This window comes from Marmota marmota, unplaced genomic scaffold (genome assembly GCF_001458135.2).
Source record: "Marmota marmota marmota unplaced genomic scaffold, marMar, whole genome shotgun sequence".
NCBI classification, from domain to species: domain Eukaryota; kingdom Metazoa; phylum Chordata; class Mammalia; order Rodentia; family Sciuridae; genus Marmota; species Marmota marmota.
Window position 1 is genome coordinate 12,174,100 of NW_025999999.1, and position 10,721 is coordinate 12,184,820.

Genomic DNA, 10,721 nt, shown 5'->3' on the forward strand with positions numbered 1-10,721 from the left:
TTTTTTTTTTTTTTTTTTGCTACAAAAATAAGCTTTCAGTTATTTGTCTAATGGTTAACAATGTAGGCATTCTAAGGCCCAATTTATTTTGATTTTACATATCTGTATTTCTATATTAACTTGGAAATAAGCTAGATAGCTTATGATAGTCCATTGTGATTGATTGTACACTTTAGTGGTAGATAATTATTCTACACTAACAAAAGCTTTAGTAAGTTTTATTTCACAAATATAAGCTATCCCGAAGTGGTATCCAAAAATCTATAAGATGTGGTGGCACCACTTGTAATCACAGCAATTCAGGAGGCTAAGGCAGGAGGATCACAAATTCAAAGCCATCCTTAGCAAATTTGTGAGGCCCTAAGCAACTTAGCGAGACCCCATCTCAAAATAAAAAAGAAAAATGGGCTGGGGATATAGCTCAGTGATTAAGTTCCCTGGGTTCAATCCCTCATATTAAAAAAAAAAAATCTGATCAGGTTAGGTTAGATCAGCACAATTCACTATTTTAGGTAATATTTGTACTGGAGGTATCAACTCTTTTAAAACTTAGTTTGCTTTCTTCCTCAGTTATAAAAAAAAAAAAGAAAAGAAGAAAAAAAATAAAATTAAAATACCTTTCCAAAGAGCCTCATGTTTCTGGATAACTATTTCATATTTTAATCTTTCTTTCTCTCTCTCTCTTTCAATCTGTTCCTTTCTCTTCTCTTTCCTTCTCTACATAAGAATTAAGGCATGAATTAAAATATAAAAGTGTATGAAAGACTTGTCCACCTAACCATATCATAAAAGGAAATTTTTACTTACAAAATAACATAAGAAAACTAAATATTATTGCAAAAATTATTCCTTTTGATGTTCTGTAAGGGTATTTATAATTTTTTCCCTCTCTTTCTTTCTTTGTTTTTATTTTTGTTTTTGGTACTAGGGATTGAACCTAGGGACACATAACCACTGAACCACAATGCTTTTTGTATTTTATTTAGAGACAGGGTCTCCCTGACTTGCTTAGGGCCTCCCTAAATTCCTAAGGCTGGCTTTGAACTCTTGATCCCCCTGCCTTAGCCTCCCAAACTGCTAGGATTACAGGCATTCACCACGGTGCTGGCCACAAATCTCTTAAGTTTGAAATTTTTCAGGCTAACTGAACTTTATATACTTCAGTTATATAATGTTCATATAAGTGAAATGCCATAACGGAATATTGTCAACCCCACTTGATCTGTGGAGTTGTATTTCATATTGAATGCAGTTCTGTCTATACCTCTTGCCATGAGAGAAAGACTCAGTAACACATTAGATATCCTCCATACATTAAACATCAGCAGTTCAGTGTGATAGAATTTATCTTAAGGAAAATTCAGAGATGTTACAATTAGTTAAACCTCACCAATTAGGACAAGTAGAAATACAGAATTTAATTTTATGTGCAGTCAGGTGGATAACCTATAAGTACAAGTTGGCTAATATTTTGATTTTTCTTTCTACTTTCTGAAAATGAAAAAAAAAAGCTGTATCAATGAAACTATGATGGGGACTCACTTACTGCGTGTAATTTTCTTACCTTAATCTGATTGGAAAAGTCAACTATCACTTCCCTTTCTATAATAATATAGATTTTCATTTTATTTTAAATATCCTTGAACTTGTTCCATAAGAAATATAAGACTTAACCAAGTAACCTGAACAAATTAAATGCCTATTGTTTGACAAGCAAAATGGATTGAGGTCTTGGTATTATTTAAAATGTCAGCAATAATTTGTCTGCTGGGAGCATACCTTTTCTTCCTATTTTTCAATCTTACTCCAAGCACCTTATTGCATATTTTATGAACCATAGTACCAGGACTCTTAGTTGACATTTGTTTTGTTTTGTTTTGTTTTAAACTCAGTCGTCCTAGTGCATTTTTTTAAGTGGTTGTCACATATGTAAAGTTACCAAGCATTTCTAGAAAACAATGTAATTAGAAAAACACTCTTGTGATGATTATTCCCTCTTGTGTGACCTTCAGAAACAGAAATAATAGAAATTCATTGAGGATGTAAGTGGAGTTCCTCAGCAATACCTCAATTAGCAGTTAAATTGGGCAACTTAATAATACGACTAATTTTAATATTAAAGATACATTTTATAACATGATGTGTGTGTGCCTACATTTCTGTTCTTTAGGGATACCTTGGACATTCTGTTCATGGGCTCTCCTTTTATCTGCATATGATATAGCCCACAAGTCATTTATTATTATTTTTCTCCCTCTCCCTTCACTTAGCATTATGCATCAATACATACAATCAGAAAGCTTATCCAAATGACCTCAGAAATCATCACTGTGGATGGACAGCCCATTGGGGAAAGCTTGATAATCCCTATTCCTCTCAGTTTCTGAGCAGCGTGCATCAGTGTCTTCAGGGCATTCACATTTCTGCACCATTCCAGTGCCAGTGGAATTGCAGTCCCTCACAGAGGTAAATAACACACGTAAAGTTGTTAATTGACTTTGGCCTAGAATGATTTTGGGCTTTGGCTCTAACTGCCTCCTTTTGTTTTTCTTTCTGTCCATTTTTGTTTTTAAAATTATTATTTTCTCTGATTATTTACTTCAGAGTAAGGTAAGACCTACAAAACCAGTGGTTCTTTTTCTTTCAACTTAGAACTTTGTGGTATTGCCTCCAGGAGACATGAGAGGAAAGACAGACAGGGTGTAAGACATTTAAAGAAAAATACACAAGGGGAACAGGGTGAAAAATCAATATGTCTTATCATGTGCTACAGTCAAAATAATGTTTCTGAAAGAGTAATGCTATGTCAGGAAATGAACTAGAAAGCTCTTGGAGCGAAGTCTTACATACATTCCAACCTAGGGATCCAAATGTCAAAATTGTGTGTACATCTCTATCTACGTCCATCTCTCTCTACATCTTCTTGGTCTTTACTCCTCTCCTGCAGGTCTACTTGTTTCCTTTCCAGGCTGTACTAACAGGGAAGTATTCTTCTTTTAATTGAGGAATCAAATATGTTCTTTCTGAATGATTCCTTAGTATCCAAATGCTTGACTTTTTCACAATAAAAATGATCATAATAAAGAGAATCATTTTAATAAAATAGACACTAGTATTGCTGTATGTATATACGTGACTGTATGACCAATGTGATTCTGCAACCTGTACACTCAGAAAAATGAGAAATTATACCCCATTTGATTCAAATGTATGATATGTCAAGATCATTGTACTGTCATGTGTAACTAATAAAAAAAGAGAATCATTTTAGATCACAATTTTACTTTGCAAGCTACCATTCTTTAACTAGAAACTGCTTAGATGTATAAAGCTCAAGAGAAGGAAGAATAAAAATAATTAAAAAAAACACAAGTGAGAAAATAGGAAACAAAAAGGTAAATATAAAACCCAACTCTGTCAATAATTACATTAAATTAAATGGCTTAAATAGCCCAATTATAAGATTATCATTTTAACTCAAACACCAAGACACTAATGTTCATTGTCTGTGTAAAACTCACTTGAAGTATGGGGACATAAATAGGCTAAAAGTAAAAGGATAGGAAATGATATATCATTCTAATAATTAAGTGAACACTGGAGTAGCCATATAAAATTGCAAGGCTAGAATTCAGGGCAAATAGTATTTCAAGAATACAGAGAACCATTTTAATGATATTAATAACGACAATTCATTAAACAGATAAAGCAAACCTCGACATTTATGGTCTTACGCTGAGTTCCCTCTTCTCCTGTATTCGCCCTACAAACTCTGGCTGCTGTAGCCTTTTGGGCTCTGAAGTCCTATGTCACCAGAAGGGCACCAGCAGGCTGTGCTAGAATCACCCTGCTGTGCCATGACTCAGACATGGTCTCTATACATCAAGCTGTTAATCACAGCTGTTCATCACAGAGTTCACCTAGTGTTTTGTTTGTTTGTTTATCTTGTTTGAAAGATGACTGTCTTCCTTGGCCTGATGTCCAATGTCCTGAAAACCTCTGTTTCATACATTTTATTTTCAAGCTTTTTATTTATTTTGGGCTGGAAATCAAATCTGGTTTCAGTTACTCCTCAGCCAAAAGTGAAAGTTTCTTCCTTTTTAAAAATTTTTTATTTCATTGAGTTACTTGCTCAACTAATGTTGAATATTTGTGGACCCCCAAAATGTACATATTAAATCCAAATTTCCAATATAGTGGGGAGGTGATCTGGCCATGAAGGTAACCCCTCATAAATGAAATTTGTACCCTTATAAAACAGACTTCAGTGATTTTGTTTCTCCTTCCACCATACAACCATACACAACAAAAAGATCACCATCTATGAAACAAGAAGTGGACCCTCAAGAGACACTGAATCTACCAGAGTTGGCTCTTGGACTGCTGAGCCTCCATGACTGTGAGAGAAATTAATTTCTATTGCTTTTAGACTTCAGAGTATAAGGTACTTTTATTATAGTAGCAAAAATATATTTTATTATATATATATATATATATATATATATATATATATATACACACACACACACACACACACACATATATATATATCACATATATACACATATGTATATGGGCTCTATATTCATGTTGATAAACATGAACATCAGTGCAGAATATACGCTTTCCCTCACTCAATCACATGGGAGGAGACAGAGAGCAGAGAAAGAGAGAGTACCATACACAAAGCCAGTCCCCATGAATAAAGAAAAATTAAATTATAGTCCCTGCCATTGTAAGTTCACATTTTCATGGAAAAAAACAACAGGAAAATATTGGATTAGAAAAATAGCTTAGTAAAGGGCAAATAATAAAACCAAAATGAAAAAATCATTAGTCTATAAAGTGAAAAAGATAGGAAGTGATCTCTGAGCCTTGTTTTATGATCTCATACTGGATTTTTCAGGGAAAAAAAAGCATTTGTGAATCTTTGTGAGAAGAGGAAACCATGTAGGTGCGGAGTCATTAGGAAGCAGAACACTTTAGTTGGATTTGGAGTCTAAGGGTGAACTGGGGAAACACTAGAGTATGAAGAGCCTGGTAGGCATTCCAACTAAGGAGTTGGAGTTTCATACTCTGAGATTTAGGAAACCACCATGGGATTTTTAAACCAGGAAGAAATACGATTCTATTTACATTTTAGTAAAATTATACTGGTGACCGTGGGGATATAAATGACAAGGTCCAAGAATAGAATCAACGACTTTGTACTATTCATACTTCTATTGATAACAATTAGATTTGAGAGAGAAAAACATGGAAAGATTTCTGTGTTTATGTGGCAAAGGGGACAGTGATGCCATTTCCTGGGATGATAAATGCTGAGGAAGATGGTTTAAAGTAGAAGAGAAGTTCCTGGTGGGACATTTGGTTCAAGGAGTCAGTGGAGAACAGCAAGTTGTTACATATACCAAGTTGAGTTGCTCTTGGAAGATACAAGCCAGTCATTTTCCCCTAAATAACAACGTGTATATACTTCATGGCAGAAACTAGGCAAAGGGTGAGCCAGCTGACATAAAATTGGAATGCCTTAGACAAGGAGATGTTAGAAGGAAAAAGAACAGGGATACAGTGGAGGGAAGAGAGGAGAAATGACAGGTAAGTGGGGAAAAAAAAGTTTATTTATTGTAAGCCTTGCACTGAACCACTGGGTCCCTGAAGGCTGTTCAATAAATGTTCCGATCTCAACAGGAGGTCTCTGGAATCTCAATTACTATGGAAATCTTGGATTTCAAATCAATGGGATTTTATAGAAGACGGCAATGAGTTTGTGGTAATTGTTTTAATCCTCAAAGAGCAGGCATCTTCAGTGAGCTGTACCGAAGTTCACAGCAATTCCTCATGGCCACCAATGAGCATCACAGAATAGAAATGTGAACCTCTACCCTGAAGTATTTTTTTTACCATCCAGCTTCAAACTTCATAAAAGATGGAAGCAACTGCCTTAATATATGTCACCACTACCCACCTTGAATTTTTCTTTCTTTTCTTTTTTTTTTTTTCTTTTTTGGACTAACCTATTTGGAGTAAGACCAAGGAACAATGCCAAAGCATAGAGCTCTTGAGGGGAATGAAGCATGTCTTCCAAGAAAACAAGCAGCTCATAAAGTCAAGGGGAATGATTGAAGAAAGTTGCGATCATTATAAATGTTGAGTAGAATGAAGGGGGTGGGTAGCTTCCTCCCCTCACAGCCACAGCTGGGACATACATCATCCTGTAGATTTCCTAAAAAGCTTGGCTAGCAGGCATGGCACCTTTACTCAACCACTAATATAATATATGGTCTAATTTCAACCTTAAAATAGGAACTTTCTCCAGAGTAAACAAGTCACAATGGGTATATCCACCCTCTTTAGTCTTCTTGGTTGGCTGGTGAGCTAGAAATGGAAGGGAGGTAGGAGATGGATATTGCTCATGAACCCTGTAATAGCCAAAGGGCAAAAAGAATAGAAAAAATGCCAGCCTCTGCTTTCTTTCCTTCCTTCCTTTCTTTCCACCTCTTTTTCTCATCCTCCCTTCTTCCTCTTTTTTCATATTCTTTTCTTTGGTTAAAAAAAAATTTCATTCCAAAAGGGACTAAAACAAAGATCTGTATGCTTATAAGTAGCAGGAATAAAATTTCTGCTCTGGATTTCTCTGTCATATATATATATAATGAGGAAAAAAAATACTGTGCTTTGTAATTCTCCATAGTAGAAAGTGCTGTGCTTATGAGTTTTACTCCATCTGGAAGCAGAGTTGTGGTACAGGCAAAGAGAATGGGAACACTTGGAGCTATCCTGATTTCTACATGAAGGGGAGAAGCAGAGCAGAAGACAAATGGGGAAACGTAGCAATAGGCAGGCTCATCTAACATGAAATTCAAAAGGAAGGGACAGTTTTATGAGCAAATACTTTGAACCAACCAGGAAATTGTATCAAAATGAACCAAGTCCACAGGCTTCCAAATAACATTTCTGGCCACAGATGAAGGAAGTTCACATGGGAAGAGTTTTAAAAGAATAGGTGACTATGTACCAACATAATGATTGGTGACCAATGAATGCTAATTGTGTGTCCTATATAGTTACTGGCCTCTATCTTAGAGTAGGAACACAGAAAAATAATGGCCAAATCTATTTGGCACAGTTCTACCCATCAATGACAATGATTCTTTAACAGTGTGATGATCTATTCTAATTAAGGCATTTGTATCCATGAAATTGTATTTTCATATATCTTATCCTTTCAAATCAGTTATTTTCTTAAGCATTGTTTTTATATTTAACTCTGACCATATTAAAAATTATTTATTTTTCACAGTAGAATTATAAACAGAACTCTGCTTCATTAATTTTTGGAATGTTCCTCTTGTCCTTAATTCATCTATTTACTGAATATTTTCCTTGACCAAAAGGACTGTACAGCATTTCATCTCTAGTTTAAATGTTCTGTGATTCAAGAATATGGATGAGCTGGATTATGTCATTAAATAAAAGTTATTTACAGGAAATTGAAATTGTCCTGTTTTAGAGCACAAAAGTAAAGTATAATGGAAAATAGTTTTATCTCTTCTGTACTTTTATTATGTAAATTATCAACTTGCTCTTTTAAATAATTTATATTCACAAATGAAATTTGTTTCCTTTTTCATATATCGTCATAAAGAATTCAGCAGTGTCATTGGCTGGATTTCATGGAAACATTTTTAGTGCATTTATTGTGGCCTATCTAGTCATCTCCTCTACTAACTTATTTGATATACATTCTAAGGGGAAAGCAAAAAAAAAAAAAAAATCTTTGGTTGAGACTTAGCAGTAACAAAAAATGTAGAGGGTCATTGAGATCTTGGTAAAGGTCTTTGTCCGTTTTCTGCTATTAACACAATCCATAGACTTTATATAATGTAAAGGAAAGAGGTTCATCTCTGCTCACAGTTCTGGCCCAGGACCAACAGGCCACATATGTTGATGACTTCCTTGCTAGGAGTCCTGAGATGACTCACAGTATCCCATGGTGAGAGATAGAGAGTGTGCAAGAGACCTAGTCAAACTGGCTCCTAGTACAGATCTACTCTTAAGAGAATCCCTCAATCACATGAATTTATAAATCCATTCACGAGGACAGAGTCCTAATTGTCTTTTAAAGTCCCACATCTTAAGATCTCATGGTGGGTATTAAATTTTAACATGAAATTCAGAGGGCACAAACTATTTAAACTGTAACAATAAGCAAAGGGCCTCATTCCCATTGACACAATTTATGGCCCTGAGGGTTCTCTTGCCATTGTTGGCACTTCTTCTGTGAGTGGAATGTTTTGTCTGTCTTCATTCCATCAGGGAGATATTATCAAAGTGTGGTAGTGGTGATTGAACTCTGAACCTCATGCACGAATGGGGAAACAATACTATTAGACAGTGACATTGTACGGAGGTTAACTTCTACTTCTGGCCTTGAAGTCACTGTACTCCCTCTGTCACTCAGTCCAATAATAATAGGACTCTCACTGATTTTTCACAGATATTCCTGGAAGACAAATATATAGCCTTGAAAGTTTCTATGTACTATACAAAACACCTATGTTTATATTTATGTTCCCCACGTTCTCATTTTATAAGCTAATGTCACAAAAAGCAAAAGGAAAAACAAAACTTGAAGATGGACACTGCCTTCTTCATGCTCATTTTTCTTCCCCTCTATCCTAGAAGCACAGTGTTCATGACACTAGTGCTCTAGGTTGTAAGTCCTTTCTTCTGTGCCCTTCATGAATATTCCAGTGTTTCCAATTTTGCTTATTATACTAGGACAGATAGTCTTATTCCTTGGTAGACAGAAACCTGGGCTCCCCTGCTAATGACATGTTTATCCCCTCTTCTGATCTTCTGTCATAGCTAAAGTTCATTTGACGGCTCATGTTTGTGTAATGTGCTCATCTTCTAAGATCAAGGTAAAGGCATTTTCAAGGTAATGACATTGACCTAGAAGAGGTATTTGCATGGTGGACAGTGTGGAGTATGAAATAGGCCTGTTAAATTTAGTTCCCTTCTGCCTTGCTGCTAGCCAACCTGTTAGTGGGTTCACCAGGAACCAAGAGAGAACCAGGGAAAGGCAGACAGGAATGTGGAGCCATGAAGAAGAAGGGCGGGAGTGTGTGTCAGGAGGAGATGCAGCTGGTGAAACCCAAAGGCTCTAGGTATCCTTAAGAACCTCTTTTGCCCAGCAGTGCCTTCATTTTCACAACTCTGCAGTTGAGAAAGCAAGATGAGTATCTAACACAGAATCTAAGCACACATTGCACATGATTTTCCTAAAATATCACTCTTCAAATATTAGAACAAAAGACAATGAAATACATCAATAAAAACTGTCAACATAAATGACTGAAAAAAGCAATGGCAACAACAACACATTTTTAGACAACCCATGCTAAGCTATGGGCTCTGTAAGACATGAAGAATCACTGAAAGAATGGTTTGGGAGATGTAAGGATGAAGTGCCCAGAGAGATGGCTTTTGGAGGCATCAGGTCCATAATCAATAAGAAAAAAAAAATCAATCTCAATAGTGAGCTATTTATAGCATTTGCATGAGTTATATTTTACATTGTTCTTATTATTCATCAATGATAAGATAATAAAGAGGAAATTAAGGAGACAGAGGAAAAAGACACAGGTAGAGCCAGGAGGCCCGTCACAGAGGCCACCTCTTGACCAAGATCACCTCATTTCTCCCCTTGGCTTGACTAAACTTCCAACAAGATTCTTTCTACCTGTGGGTTCCTGTCTTCACTTTTCTTAGAACATTTACTTTGGAAAAAATGTCATTGTAAAATCCTTTTCTCTGACTCTCCGAGGTGTAAATCTTTTTAAGAGCCTCTTGCCAGATTTACTACACCAGAATGTCCTTCTCCAGGACCCAAGGACTATCTCTTTGAAAGGCAATCATCAAAGGAGATAGCTTCCTTATTTCCCAGTTTCTGGGGGAGGTTAAGAGCTTAACTTCCCTGGGTTGTGAAACTGCCTTCTTCCAACCAAAGCTGACTTTTCCTTTGGGTAACATCAATTAGTAAATGGAAATGGCCTAGGATCTCCTTACCCCAGTTTTTAAAAACATTTTTTCTTTGTTTCACTGGAATTGACTCCAGCATCAGTTCTGGTCAGTTTCTCCTGTTGCAGTTGCCTTTAATATAAATCTCACTGCCTGTTTAATATCATCCAGGTCATTTTTTGTCGTGGCACAGTAATGATTCAGCCTCACCCCTAGTTTTGTCTTGAAGCAATGGAGAGTGGAACAACTCTGAATACATAAAAACTTATTTCTGTTTTGTAAACTACCAGCTGAATCCTTAGGCAATGTTTTTGAATCTCCTCTTAATTTATAAAATGAGCTGTCTTGCATGGTTATTAAGAGAATAAATGTAAAATTCTGGCACAAAACAAACAGTTCCTGGCCCCACTTTTAATCAACAATTAGGTTCTGTGCCCTAAGGTACATGTTATAAATGTAGGTTTTTCCTATGCACCTTTGGTCATGGTAGTATTGGTGAGGGATATTCTGACAATGGTGATGTATTAAAAGAAAAGGCATACATTTCTCATGGGCAATTGCTTTTCTGGAATTAAAGTGGAGGCAGTGTTAAGATGGACAGCTTAGTGTGGGCATTGCTTTCATCATCTAAATATCAAAAAGAAGTCACACACTTGTGGTCCACAGCACATCTGTTCCAAATAAAATTGACTTCC